The 14,335-nt window shown below is 41.1% G+C and overlaps 1 long non-coding RNA gene across 4 annotated transcripts in view; it reads right to left on the bottom strand.

Moving 5' to 3' along the window:
* LOC126058128 (uncharacterized) overlaps window positions 1-14,335 on the bottom strand; it is a 263,603-nt gene that overhangs the window by 27,168 nt on the left and 222,100 nt on the right. For all 4 annotated transcript variants that reach the window (XR_007513104.1, XR_007513103.1, XR_007513105.1 and 1 more), the window contains exons 4-6: window positions 3,889-3,983; window positions 1,896-2,082; window positions 318-490 (exon numbers count right to left, since the gene is read on the bottom strand). This is a non-coding gene — a long non-coding RNA (uncharacterized LOC126058128). The remainder of the gene's footprint in view (window positions 1-317; window positions 491-1,895; window positions 2,083-3,888; window positions 3,984-14,335) is intronic.

Raw genomic sequence — 14,335 nt, 5'->3', positions numbered from 1 at the left:
TAGATGGATAAAAGTCTCTGAATCTGACATTGAAGACAGTGTTTTCTCTATTGTTATGGATTGAATAGTGTCCCCCAAAATGTGTGTCAACCTGGCCAGACCATGATTCCCAGTATTGTGTGGTTGTCCTGCATTTTGTGATCTGATGTGATTACTTATGTGTTGTAAATTCTAACCTCTGTGATGTTAATGAGGCAGGATTACAGGCAGTTAAGTTAATGAGGGAGGACACAATCTGCAGGATTAAGGTGAGTCTTGAGTCAGTCTCTTTTGAGATACAAAGAGAAAAATGAGCAGAAATGAGAGGGACCTCATACCACCAAGGAAGAAGTGCCTGGAGTGGAGCACTTCCTTCTGACCCAGTGTCCACGCGCTGAGAACTTCCTAGGCCAGGGGAAGATAGATGACAAGGACCTTCTTCCAGAGCCACAAAGACAGAAAGCTTTCTCCTAGAGCTGGTGCCCTGACTTCAAACTTCTCGCTTCTTAAACTGTGAGAGAATAAGTTTCTGTTTGTTAAAGCCATCCACTTGTGGTATCTCTGCTATAATATAGCCACACTAAAACTAGATAACTAAAAAAACACATACATAAAATAGTCAAAAAAAAAGAAGTTTCAAATACACACACATACACGTATGATGTTACTAAACTTTAAAAGGTTTTACATTCTTATAACACATTTAACAATAGAGATTTGTATATAGAAGTTATAATAAGAGCCATGCCCACATAAGTATATTGTACCTGCTCCCCCAAAGTGTCCAGTGTCCAAAGATACATATGTACCCTTTTACACACTTCTTTTTGCCGGGACACACGTAACGACATTCATTTGTTTGTTTTTATGGAAATTAGGCCACACTCTACCCATGTTTTTCTCTGAATCACTTTTCACTTGACAATTTCTCATGGTTCCTATAAATCAGCAGACATGGAAGCAACACTCTTTTTGGTTCTTCTCATTTTTAACTCCCACCACTCTTCTGTCAGTTTGTTGTAGTGTGGTGGCTTGCATGTTGCTGTGATGTTGGAAGCTATGCCACCGGTATTTCAAATACCACCAGGTTCACCCATGGTAGACAGGTTTGAGTGGAGCTCTGGATTTATACAGACTAGCAAAAAGGACCTAGTGATCTATTTCTAAAAAAAACTGGCCAGTGAAATCTTACGGATAGTACTGGAACACTGTCTGACTGAATGACAGAGGATAACCCCTTAGCTTGGAAGGCACTCAAAATACGAGTGGGGAACAGCTACCTCCTCAAATTAGATCCCACTTTAATGACATTTGCTGATGGGGCACAACTCAAAATGAGAAGAAACTGACGCAAAAACCCATTAATAATCAGAATGTGGAATGAAGGAATTATGAATCTAGGGAAATTGGAAGTCATCAAAAATGAAAGGGAATGCATAAAGGTCAATAATCCTAGGCATCAGTGAGCTGAAATAGCTTGGTTTTGGACATTTTAAAGTAGACAATGGTATGTTCTACTATGCCAGGATTGAGATACTGAAGAGAACGGCATCATATTCATCGATAAAAAGAACATTTCAAGATCTGTTCTGAAGTACAACACTACGAGCAATAGGATAATATCCACAGGCCTACCAGGAAGACCAGTTAATAAGACTATTATTCAAATTTACACACAAATCATGAATGTGAAAGATGAAGAAGTTGAAGGTTTTTACCAAGTTCTGCAGTTTGAAACTGATCAAACGTGATGCATTGATCAATCAAGATGTACTGATAATTATGTAATTGGAATGCGAAGTTGAAAACAAAGCAGACAAATCAGCAGTTGGAAAATGAGGCATTGATGATAGAAATGACAATGAAGCTTACATGATAGAATTTGGCAAGACCAATGACTTATTCATTGCACATACCTTTCATCAGGAACATAAACGGTGACTATACTCGTGAACCATTCCAGGCAGAATAGACAGGAATCAAATTTGTGGAAGGAGATGATGGAGAAGGTCAATATCATGAGTCAGAATCTGGCCAGCGGCTGACTGCAGAACAGATGATCAGTTGCTCATATTCACGTTCAAGTTGATTTTTCTGGTGAAGCTGAAGAAAATTAAAACAAGTCCATGAGTCAAAGTATGCCCTTGAGTACATCAAACCTGAATTTAGAGACCATCTCAAGAATAGATTTGATGCACTACACACTAATGATCGAAGACCAGATTAGTTGTGGGATGATAGCAAGGACATCATTATGAAAAAAACAAAAAGTCATTAGAAAGACAGGAAAGAAAGCAAACACCAAAGAGGATGTCACAAGAGACTCTGAATCTTGCTCTTGAATATACAGTAGCTAAAGAGAATGGAAGGAAAAATAAAGTAAAAGAGCTCAACAGAATACCTGAAAGGGAAGCTGGAGAAGACAAAGTATGATAATATAATGTGAACAGATCTGGAGTTAGAAAACCAAAAGGGAAGAAAACACCTGGCATTATTCAAGCTGAAAGAACTGAAGGAAATATTCAAGCCTCTAGGTGCAATACTGAAGGATTCTATGGGCAAAATATCGAACAACAGAGGAAACATCAAAAGAAGACAGAAGGAATACACAGACTCAATACACCAAAAAGAACTGGTCTACATTCAACCATTTCAGGAGGTAGCAGATGATCAAGAGCTGATGGTACAGAAGGAAGAACTCCAAGCTGCACTGAAGGCACTGGCAAAAAACATGGTTCCAGGACTTGATGGAGTACGAAATGAGATGTTTCAACACATGGATGCAGTGCTGGAGGCGCTCACTTGTCTATTCCAATGTATTTGGAAGAGAGCTACCTGACCAAATGACTGGAAGAGAGGTGCTCCAACGCAACGCGGAAATTATCGAGCAATGTCATTAACATCACACGCAAGAAAAATTTTGCTGAATATAATTTAAAAACAGTTGCAGCAGTGCACAGACAGGGAACTAGCAAAAATTCAAGCTGGATTCAGAGGAAGACATGGAACATGGGATTTCATTTCTGATGTCTGATGGATCTTGGCTGAAAGTAGAGAATATCAGTAAGATGTTTACCTGTTTTTGTTTACTATACAAGCACACTCAATGTGTGGCTCATGACAAATTATGGATAGCTTAGCAAAGAATGGGAATTCCAGAACACTTAACTGTATTCATGCAGAATATGTACTTTTTTTTTTTTATGTACATAGACCAAGAGGCAGTCATTTGAGTAGAACAAGGGGATGCTGTGTGGTTTAAAATCAGGAAGTTGTGTGTCATGGTGGTATCCTTTCACCATACTTACTCAATCTGTATGCTGAGCAAATAATCTGAGAAGCTGGTCTGTAAGAAGAAGAACATGGCATCAGTTTTGGAGAAAGATTCACTAACAACCTATGATATGCAGCTGATACGACCTTGCTTGCTGAAAGTAAAGAGGACTTGAAGCAGTTACTGATGAAGAGCAACCACTACAGCCTTCAGTATGGATAACACCTCAACATAAAGAAAACAAAAATTCTCACAACTGGACCCGTAAGCAACACCATGATAAACAGAGAAAATACCGAAGTCATCGAGCAATTCATTTAACTTGAATCCATAATCAATGCCCACAGAAGCAACAGTCAAGAATTCAAACAATGTATTGCATTGGGCAAATCTATTGCAAAAGACCTCCTTAAAGTGTTGTGAAGGAAAGATGTCACTTTGAGGACTAAGGTGTGCCTGAGCAAAGCCATGATATTTTCTATCACCTCACATGCTTGAGAAAGTTAGACAATGAATACGGAAAACCAAAGAACTGATTCATTTAAAATATGGTGTTGGCAAAGAATACTGAATATACCATGGACTGCCAGAAGAATAAACAAATCCATCTTGAAAGAAGTACACCAAAAATGTACCTTAGAAGCAAGGATGGCGAGACTTCGTCTCACGTGCCTTGGACATATTTTCAGGAGAGACCTGTCCCAGGAGAGGCTCATCATGCTTGGAAAAGCTGAGGGTCAGAAAAAAAGAGGAAGGTGCTCAACAACACGAACTGACACAATGGCTGCAAGAATGGGCTCAAACATAGCAATGATTGCGAGGATGGTTCAGGATCAGGCAGTGTTTCATTCTGTTTTACACAGGATCGATGGTATCTAACAGCAATAACAACTAACATATGTATGTGTATATATATGTATGTGTGTGTGTGTGTGTGTGTGTGTGTATACCCATTGCCGTCAAGTCAGTTCCAACTCATAGTGACCCTACAGGACAGAGTAGAACTGCCCCACAGAGTTCCCAAGGAGCGCCTGGTGGATTTGAACTGCTAACCTTTTGGTTAGCAGCTATAGCTATTAACCATTATGCGACTAGGTTTTCCATATATATATATATATACACACACACATACACACACATATATATACACACACTCATATATATGTGTATATATTTTTATATATATATGTATATATACATGTTCTCTTCACTAGTTTTGCACCTCTAGAGATCCCAGGCTAAGACATTTGGTACCTACAGTGGTTCTAGAGGAACCAAATCTTAAGGATGAGTTTTCTGAACTGATCTCAAGTCTGGCTAGTCTTAAAGGCACTGATGACTGTCTCCAGTAGTAAACAGGCTATTGCTAATCCATGGTGGGAGGTGACAATAGAAATACGCAAAATACTACTACCACTGGATCAAATATTTGTGAGGGACAAGGCTCTGCCTGATTACATATTTGATACTTTTCTATAATTTTGTCAGAATAAGAATAATAAGGAAGCTGCTTGGTTGGTCCTGCTTTTGCTAGCCACACTGGTGAATGAAAGAAATGGGCTCAAAGCTCAAGCACCACATACAAGATCTGAAAGCTGCCACTTGTGCCCAGAAAGAAAACCATATTTCTTATAGTAACAAGGCTAATGCTGCCAAAAATAAACTCAGATTCTTATCATAAGAGTGACTGAATTAAAGCGCCAGTTGAATATCCAGCCTCAAATGGTGTCTGAAGTTAAAGTGAGGGCACTGATTGGGAAGAAATGGGATCCTGAAACTTGGGATGAGGACATATGGGCAGACAGTCAGGAAGCGGGGGACAATGAACCTCCAATTTCTGTTGAATCGCTCTTCCTAACAGAACCAGACCTCTTACTCCCATCTGAAGAGATTCTCTAACTTTGCCTGCTAAGGCACCCTTCCCAGTAAAACAATTATCCCTTCCACCTCCATCTGATGAGATTACCCTCAGCTGTGCCTGAAGTGTCTTGTTTGAGTTATCTCCTGGGGTGGTATCTGGGGCATTGCCTGGGGCATCACCTTAGGCAGATGCCTTTTAAGACAGGGCTGAACATCCCACTGCCACTGCCCATTTTTGCTTCTAGACCTATACCTAGACTTCAGTCCCAACAAGCCCCAAAATGTGAACTATGAAGTGTGACCCAGGAGAAGGTATGCTAAACTCCAAAAGAACTGCTTGATTTTTCTAATATATACATACATACAGAAACCTGGTGAATATGTGTGGGAATGGCTATTATGGGTGTGGGATAACGGTGCAAGCAACATAAAGGTGGAGTAGTCTGAGTTTATTGATATAGGCCCAGGAAGCATAGATTCTTCATTCAGTGTTTCAGCTTGAGAGGTTAGAAAAGGATCTCATAGTTTATTTGGTTGGTTTACTGAAGCATGGATTAAGTGGTGGCCTACAATAAATCAAGTGGAAATGGCAGATCTGCCATGGTATACTGTAGGAGAAGGTAACCAAAGGCTGAGGGAAATTGGAATGTTAGAATGGATTTATTAGGCTGGACCCACAGACCCACACACAGAGTGCCCAGAGGGCTCTCTTTTTACCATAGCGGTGAGGTACAAATTTGGGAAGCAAGCCCCAGCATTGTTGAAGACTTCTGTGGTTGCTATTTTATGTAAGAGTCCACAGTGAGAACTGCCCTAACTGAATTAAGACACCTAACTACAATGCAGTTGACTGGACCCCATGGTGGTAGCAGCCAAGTGGTGGCACTCAATCAACAGACAAGGTGGGTGTGGTTACCATAACAGACAGTAGAGTCAAAGCAGTAATCAGAATAGTCTGCTCACATGGATTTATGGCATTGGCTACTTAGTCATAGTGGCCCTGGGAGTGAAAGAGCTAGGAAATGTACATCTCCTGGTACCTAGTATCTTAGATATCTAGTGCTCCTGTAACAGAAATACCACAAATGGATGACTTTAACAAAGAAAATATTCCCTCACAGTCTAGGAGGCTATAAGTCCAAATTCAGGGTGCCAACTCCAGGGGAAGGCTTTTTCTCTCTGTCACTCCTAGGGGAAGGTCTTTGTCACCAATCTTCCCCTGGACAAGAAGGTTCTCAGCACAGGGATCCTAGGTCCAAAGGATGCACTGCTCCTGACACTTCTTTCTTGGTGCTACTGAGGTCCCCCTGTCTCTCTGCTCTTTTCTCTTTTATATCTCAAAAGAGATGGACTTAAAACACAACTTAATCTTGTAGATTGAGCCCTGCCTCCTTAACATAACTGCTACAAATCCTCGCTCATTAACATCACAGAGGTAGGATTTAAAATACATTGGAAAATCACATCAGCTGACAAAATGGTGGATAATCGCACAATACTGGGAAGCATGGCCTAGTCAAGCTGATATATACATTTTGGGAAGACAGAGTTTAATCCGTAACACCTAGTATGCAGCTATCGACCTGTTAATGCCTTTTTCTCCATACCTGTTTCGAAGTATCACCAGAAACAGTGTGCCTTCTCTCTGACCTAAGTGTATAAGGACCAAATAATGTAGAGAAATCTCTGTTACATTTTCTCCATCTTACCAATATTTGGCCTCATAGGCAGACCCAGTCACTTAATTGCACAGCAGAATGAAGAGATTAAAGCCCCAACATTCTTGGCAGAGTGGACCAGGAAGGTAGCTGCTCAGACATCAGAGAGCCTCAGAGAGACAGAGACCAGATGGCTCAAAAGAGGGATACCATAAAGTTGCTTTTCATACCACCCCCCACTCCCACAGTTGGATATGCTTTGCTCTGACCCTAAGAAGTAGGTCAATCCTTTGAGAACTGCATTATGGGTTAGAACACCAACAAGGTCCCAGACTGAGTGACACTCCCATAGATTACATCCAAATATCACTGCAAAGTCTTCAAAATCTGAACTGAGATCTGAGCCACAGCATACAGAAGTTGGGAAAGAACCTGCAGCCTGGACGTAACTGGGTCAAGTGATTCCTAAAACAAACAACATTGACATTTTCTGTAAGATTGAAGTAAGACACAGTCTTGGAATCACAGACAAAAACTTTAAAAAGCTACTTTAACCACGCTCAAAGAAGTAACAGGCACACCTTAGAAAAGCAGAAAAATACACAGAAACCATTCACAAATGAAAATTTTAGACAAGAAAAATAGAGATAAAAAATTCACTTGATCAGCTCTACAGCGGAATGCTGTTGACAGACAAAAGGATCAATGAGATGAAAATAGTTCAATTGAAAATATCCAATCTGAAAACAGAGAATATTGAAAAAAAAATGAATAGAGCCTCAAAAAAATCCAAAAATATCTAACATTTATTTATTGGAATTCCATAAGGTGTAGAGAAAATACGTGGTGTAGAAAAAAGTATTTGAAGAAATACTGGCTCAACACTTTCCCAATTTGTTGAAAGACATAAACTTACAGATTCAAGAAGCTATGCAAACCCCAACAAGTTAAACTCACATAATTTCACGCCCAAATGCCTCACTGTCAATTGTGGAATAACAAGGACCAACTCATTTCACACAGGAAAAACAATTGGAATGACTCTGTATTCATCATCAGAAGCCATGGAAGCCAAAAGGCTGTAAAAACAACATTTTTTCAACACTGAAAGAAAAGAAACATTAACCCAGCTTTCTATATCCTGTTACTTCTTTCATGAGTAAAGGAAAAATACTGACATTCTCAGGTGAAGGAAAGTTAAGGGAATTCATTGCCACCAGACTTGTTGTAAATGAAACGCTAAAGGAAGTTCTTCAGGTGGTAGACTTGGAATTTCAGGAATTATGGAAAGGAACAAAGTGGAAAGTACCTTCTTAAGTTCACCCTTCAGCCAAAGATTAGACAGGTCTGTAAAACAAACAATAACACACGTGAGGTAAGTGTTTCTTAGTTCAATCATGTGTATGAGACCAAAAGTGCAAAACCGGCCCAAAAGCACAGAAAAGAGGGCAGGATGGAACAGGAATCATGGCGGATGGAAATGGGGAACTGGAGCATAGGAGAGTGTTGACACATCATGAGGATTGCAACCAATGTCACAAAACAATTGTGTATAAATGGTTGAATGAGAAACTAACTTGCTCTGTAAAGTTTCAAGTAAAGCACAATAAAAAAAAAGTCTAGGTATCTGGGTAAACACATTATGCCATCCCTGCTATCACTGCACAACACGGCGCAGGAGTCTCCTCTTTGGAAAGATTTTCCAGCCTGTTGGGAACACTTTGGAATAGACTCTTGGTGGCAAATTAGTATTAGAGAATGGGGTTAATTTTGAAAATACCTGAGATGTCTGTACTCAATATGGTGAATAAACTGGATAGTAATGTTTTCAAAGCTAAATGAGGTGTTCTAACAACAAAAAAAATAGGCCTGAATTCCTATGTGGGCCATGAGCCTGCTCCAAAGGCCTTCTGCAGAGAGGCATTTCAGGCACTTCCAGAGCAGCAGGAGCACTGGGGAATGCATGTATCAACCTCCTCCAGGGCCTTCTCTGAGGGGTAAGTACCTGATTTAGTACTAAGCTTAGTGGTTCATAAATAGTCATTCTGCATAAGGTCTTCAGGTTCAAGTCTGTAATCTAGCTGGGATTCTGTGTGTGCTGCATCTCTGCATCAAAAGAACATGCTTCTAGAAGCAGAATGCCAGGAGAGAGGCGGTTGGGCAGCTGGGGGTGGGGGGTGCTGCGCAGACAGGGGTGCCCGAGGGAGGCACAATATAGTCATTCTGCAGGAGGTCTAGTCATTCTGCATAAGAATTAGAATGCTTCCATCAGTGCACAATATTTTACATGCAGGACGTAAACAAAGTGACTCAAGGACAAAGTCGAACAGTAAACCAATCCACTCCCTGTCAGTCCTTAGCTGAGAGGGTCGTCATGAGGATTTCCGGGGATGGAGAAGGACACAGTAAACGTTGATTTATTTTACCTCTTCCTTCCTCAAGAAATAGGTCTCAAGCCCCAAACTCCTCTTCTGGTCTGTATTTAAGCTGTATAATAAAACTGGGAACCAGGCAATCAGCCCTGAGCAGACAGACCCAGAAGTATTTCCAGTGCCCCACACCTTTGAGTTCCATTGAGATCCTGTTCCTAGTCACTAGATTAGCAGAGGAGCTGAAGGACTGAAATTCCTTGCTTTCAGGCAACTTGGGCTTCAAGCAGGCATTATTGCTAAAGTCGTATTTCTCTGTGTTAATTTATGATCCTAAACAAATCTGGAGTTTGGAGCTCATTTTGATAAGTCCTCATTAGTCTGCACAGACTAGAGTCTGCTCACAGTCAGTGATGACAATGGAGGAAACAAAGTCCCTAGATCAGAGCAAGGACTGCTCCCCAAATTTGGGGCGATGCCCCTGGGGAACATCGGGGAGGTGCACTGTGGCCTCTGTGGCTTTGCCTTCTGCTCCTGGAATTGCACCCTGGGGGCCTCCATATGCGGACCCAGAGTCCGTGGGTGACCACAACTCCCGCCCTTCTGGGTCATCGTCCGGACGCACGTTGCGATATGCTTCCTGCCCTCCTTTCCAGCATAAACGCTGCGATCACACATGGCAGAACCAGTTCCCAGGTCCAGACCCTAGGCCTTACCATCCATGGCCTTAGACTTCCCCTAGTCCTGGGGGAACCCGCAAGCATGGTGGGTGCGAGGTTAGCACCCAGCTGGGTGGGCTTGGGCCTGTCTCAGAAGGCTCATGGCGCACGCAGGTTCCCCCTCCTTGGAGCCCTCCATCTCCTGCCTCCCTCGGGCGCCCTCTCTGAGCAGCAGCTCCCCTTCCCCCCGCCCCGCCAACCACCCAACAGTCGCACTGCCTGCTTTTCTGCTTCTAGAAGCGTGTTCTTTTGATGCACAGATGCAGCACACACAGAATCCCAGCTGGATTACAGACTTGAACCTGAAACGCACAACTTTAAAACTACTAGATTGGGGGGGGGGGGTTGGCAGTGAAAAAAGGAAAAAAATTTAAGAAAAGAACAATTACAAAAAAAGTATTAGAAGACTGTATCCTCACATTTTGGACTCAAGAAGGCTCCGGATACACAACTGTTTAGAGAGCATACTGTTGTATCTTTCTTTGCAAATAAGTCTTAGATGAGGGAATTGGTACCAGGAATAGTTGCAGAGCCTGACTTTGGGGAAATCTGGAATTGATGAATTGGCCTGCATGAGGCTACAAGCCCTGATGATCAATATTTAAAGATGAGATTCGAGCAACCCAGAACATGCATCAGAATTTCTTCTAAGTAAATTAGCACCAGAAGATGCCTTTAACCACTAAATAAAATGGGTCAGTAGTTCAAGATCTCCCTACAAAGAAAATGGCAGACCTAGATCGTTTCCAGTCAGGTTCCAGCAAACATGCAAGAAACAGTCATTTTAATCTTGTACATAGTCAACAGAGATTAGAAAACCATGAGATACTCCCCTAACTTGATCCTTAAGGCTAGTTTAAAAATGATAACAAATTAGTAGAAGAAGAGTTAGAGGACAAGCATACTCAGTAACTGAGATGCAAAACCCTACGTAAGATGCCAGCAGAGGAAATCCAGCAAAGGATAAACCATGTAACATGCCATGATCAAGGCGGTTTATTGTAGGCATACAAATTTGAGTGAACATTAAAGATTTAGTAATTTCATTCACCACATGCATAGGTGAAAGAAGAGAAGACATATGCTCACCTCAAGAGATGGGGGCAAAGCAGGCTGATAAAATCCAATCACACTGAGAGATAAGGACTAGGAGCAAACATGGAACAGAAAAGGAGTTCCCGAACGTGGAAAACTACAACTAGCATGATAGTTCATGGCGACGTGTGGGACATTCTCTTTAAAATTAATAAACAATAAAATAAGGATGCTTCTATCATTTTTATTAAACATTTAACACTGGAAGTGTAAGCTAGTACAAAAAGAGAAAAAGTATAACTGCTATTCACAGATTATAGGACTGTCTCCATTGAAAACTGTAGAAAATATTGGAATTAATAGTAATCATAAATAAAAAATAAATTGAAATTTCAATGCATCCACATCAAGCTGACTCTGTCATAGCTCTGAGGTGAAAGCAAAGGACACTGATAGGGAAAGAGCAGGTTCGGGTGGGCTGGACCAAGGAGGGAAGAAAACTATTCTGCACTGGGCTGAACTTATAAGCACGGGTATGTGTGTTAGTTACCTAGTCCCTCCATAACAAAAAATAACACAACTAGATGGCTTTAAAGAACAGAAATTTATTTTCTCACAGTTTAGCAGGAAGTAGTTCGAATTCAGGGTATGGCTGTAGTGGGAGGTCCTTCCTTCTCTACCTCAGCTTCTAGTAGATGCCAGCAATCATTTGTGTTCCTGGCCTTGTGGATGCATCTGTCTTCTTTGTCTGTCTTCCTCTTCCCCTATTTGTTGTCTGTGTGTATTCTGCTCCTTTTATAACTAAGAAGAGTTAGGCTTAGGACCCACCCTACATTGGTATGACCTCATTCACATAATAAAAGCAGGCCCCCTCTTTCCTAACAAGGTCAGATTTACAGGTACAGGGGTTAGGATTTCCACATACATTTTGGAGGGACACAATTCAATCCCTAACAGTCGACTTACCAGATATTCTGGATTGAGAGTACTCGCATGAACAGCTGAGAGTGGTTCTAATTCTTTGCTACATTCGTTGGCTGAAACTTGTCTCAGTGGTCACCCATAGGAATGCTGGAGCAATTTATTGTGTAGGACCTAGCCTAATCACCTTCATTGTGTGGAAAAATACACACTCCCATCACCTTCATTGTGTGGAAAAACACACACTCCCATCACTGAAGCCTTGAGAAATTCATCGATAAGAACGGAATGGTGGTTGGAACCAAGAATTGTTTCATAGCCTAGATAACATGGTGTAGCTGTTAGATATCCACATGGAGATGTCAGGTAATAAAACTTCACCCCACATGGGGATGTCAAGAATAATACCAACGGCTAATGTTCATTGAGTACCTACACTGGTGCCAGGCACTCCTGTGCTTTTTCTTTCATGTTTGCTTTTCATGATGGCCATATGAGGAATGTATCATTATAATGCATAAAGAGGTCAATACAGAGAGTTAGGCTGACATTTGAATATATGAGTCTGGACCCAGGAGGAGTTTGAATGGATGGAGGTATAAACCTCACGTCCTTAGCTACAAATAGACAGCAGTAAACTCACTGAGGCATCCTAGAGAGAGGGTGTCAATAGAGAGAGGAGTAGGCACCAAGCCCAAGGGTACTCGGGTATCTAGAAGCCTGCCAGGTGAACAGCAGCCAACAAGCCTCTCTGAAGTCCAGTGTGGTTCCTGGAGGGTTGTCTGTCCTTGCTCTCAGCTGCATTTCCCCAGTGCTCCTCCCACCTGCACTGGGTTGTCCCCTTCATGAGGACAGGGACAGTGTGTACCTTTCACCACTGTATCTGCATAACATAGACTATTTCTGGCCCATGGAATATACCGACTGAATGAAAAATAAACAAACGATAAGTACGTAAAATCCTTCGTAGTTGATACCTTGGAATACATTAAGGGGCTTCATGAGTAAGAGGGAGAAAAATTGATCAGGGCTGCTTCTGAGACCATCTCTTAGGCGTAAAGAGTGTTAAACAATAATTAAACAAAGAGATTTAATGGCAGAGATGTATGTTAAAAAGATGTAAGTATAGGTTGAAGATTACTAGAAACATGCACATTTATTATTGCAACTATAGTCAAATCGTTAAAAAAACGTATACTACATGCACACAGAATATTATGAAGTAATTTAATGCCCTCATTAAAAAAAAATTTATCATGAGCAAAGACTAATGTTGAATGAAAATATCAGGATATAATATCCGTGTTAATATACATAAATGTGTGTGCTAATACACACATAAAACCAGTTGCCACTGAGTCAGTTCTGATTCATGATGGCACCAGCGTGCCAGAGTAGAACTGTACTCCATAGGGGTTTCAATGGCTGAGTTTTCAGAAGTAGGCTGCCAGACCTCTCTTTCATAGCAATTCTGGGTGGACCTGAACTCCAACTTTCTGTCAGCAGCTCAAGATATTAACCATTTTGCATCAACCAGAGACTCTAATACACATACATGCCAATATAAGTAAGATAATAGACATATCGGAACGTTAATAATTTACTCTATGCATTACGTATGTTTTCTTGTTATTTATTGCATACTTTCCCATTGCTTCCAAGTTTTTGAGGAATAGAATGTACTTCAGGAAAAATTCATGAGAGATTTTTAAGTAATGAAATAATTAACAGAAACAGAATGAGTAAATCTGTGGCAAGGCAGCCCAGGAACCCAAGATTACAGTAACACTGGTATGAAAGGCAGAATTGTGGAGTCTTGAAGCTCAGTGGTCCCATGCATGCATCAGGAAAGAGGGAAGAGCAAATAAACAAGGAGAAAATACAGTGAGCCAGAGGAGTGGGAGCCCTCTGTTGTGGGCACAGTTTTCTCATGAAACTTTAGATGGACACAATGGGTGGGATTATCCACTTCCATCATACAAACATTTTTATTACCCTTGATTTTAATGCAACTATGTCACAAAAACAAATGATAAAATAAAGTATAATAAAAGAATAAATCTCATCAGTGGACTACTATCATTTTCCGCAGCCACTGAGGAGGGCAGGAGACACACATGGGAAAGAAGATGGAGCAGTGTGAAGACTCATGCTAAGTGAGGACACAGGCCTTAGTTGCTACCACCTAGGGTGCACGACCAGCTGTACACGACCAACTGGAAGAAATGGCACATTATTTCTGAGACCTACTCTAGCTCATAACAAATTATGCATAACATGGGGAAGAATGAGAATTCCAGGACACTTAACTGTTCTCATGAGAAACCTATACATAGAACAAGAGGCAGTCATCTAAACGGAGCAAGGAATATAGCATGGTTTAAAGTCAAGAAAGGTGTACATCAGCGTTGTATCCTTTCACCATATGTATTCAATCTGTATGCTGAGCAAATAATCCGAGAAGCTGGACTGTATGAGAAGAATAAGGCATCAGGATTGGAGGAAGACTTATTAATAACC

Source organism: Elephas maximus, chromosome 14 (genome assembly GCF_024166365.1).
Source record: "Elephas maximus indicus isolate mEleMax1 chromosome 14, mEleMax1 primary haplotype, whole genome shotgun sequence".
Taxonomy (NCBI): Eukaryota; Metazoa; Chordata; class Mammalia; order Proboscidea; family Elephantidae; genus Elephas; species Elephas maximus.
This window is presented reverse-complemented; position numbering and strand designations above follow the sequence as displayed.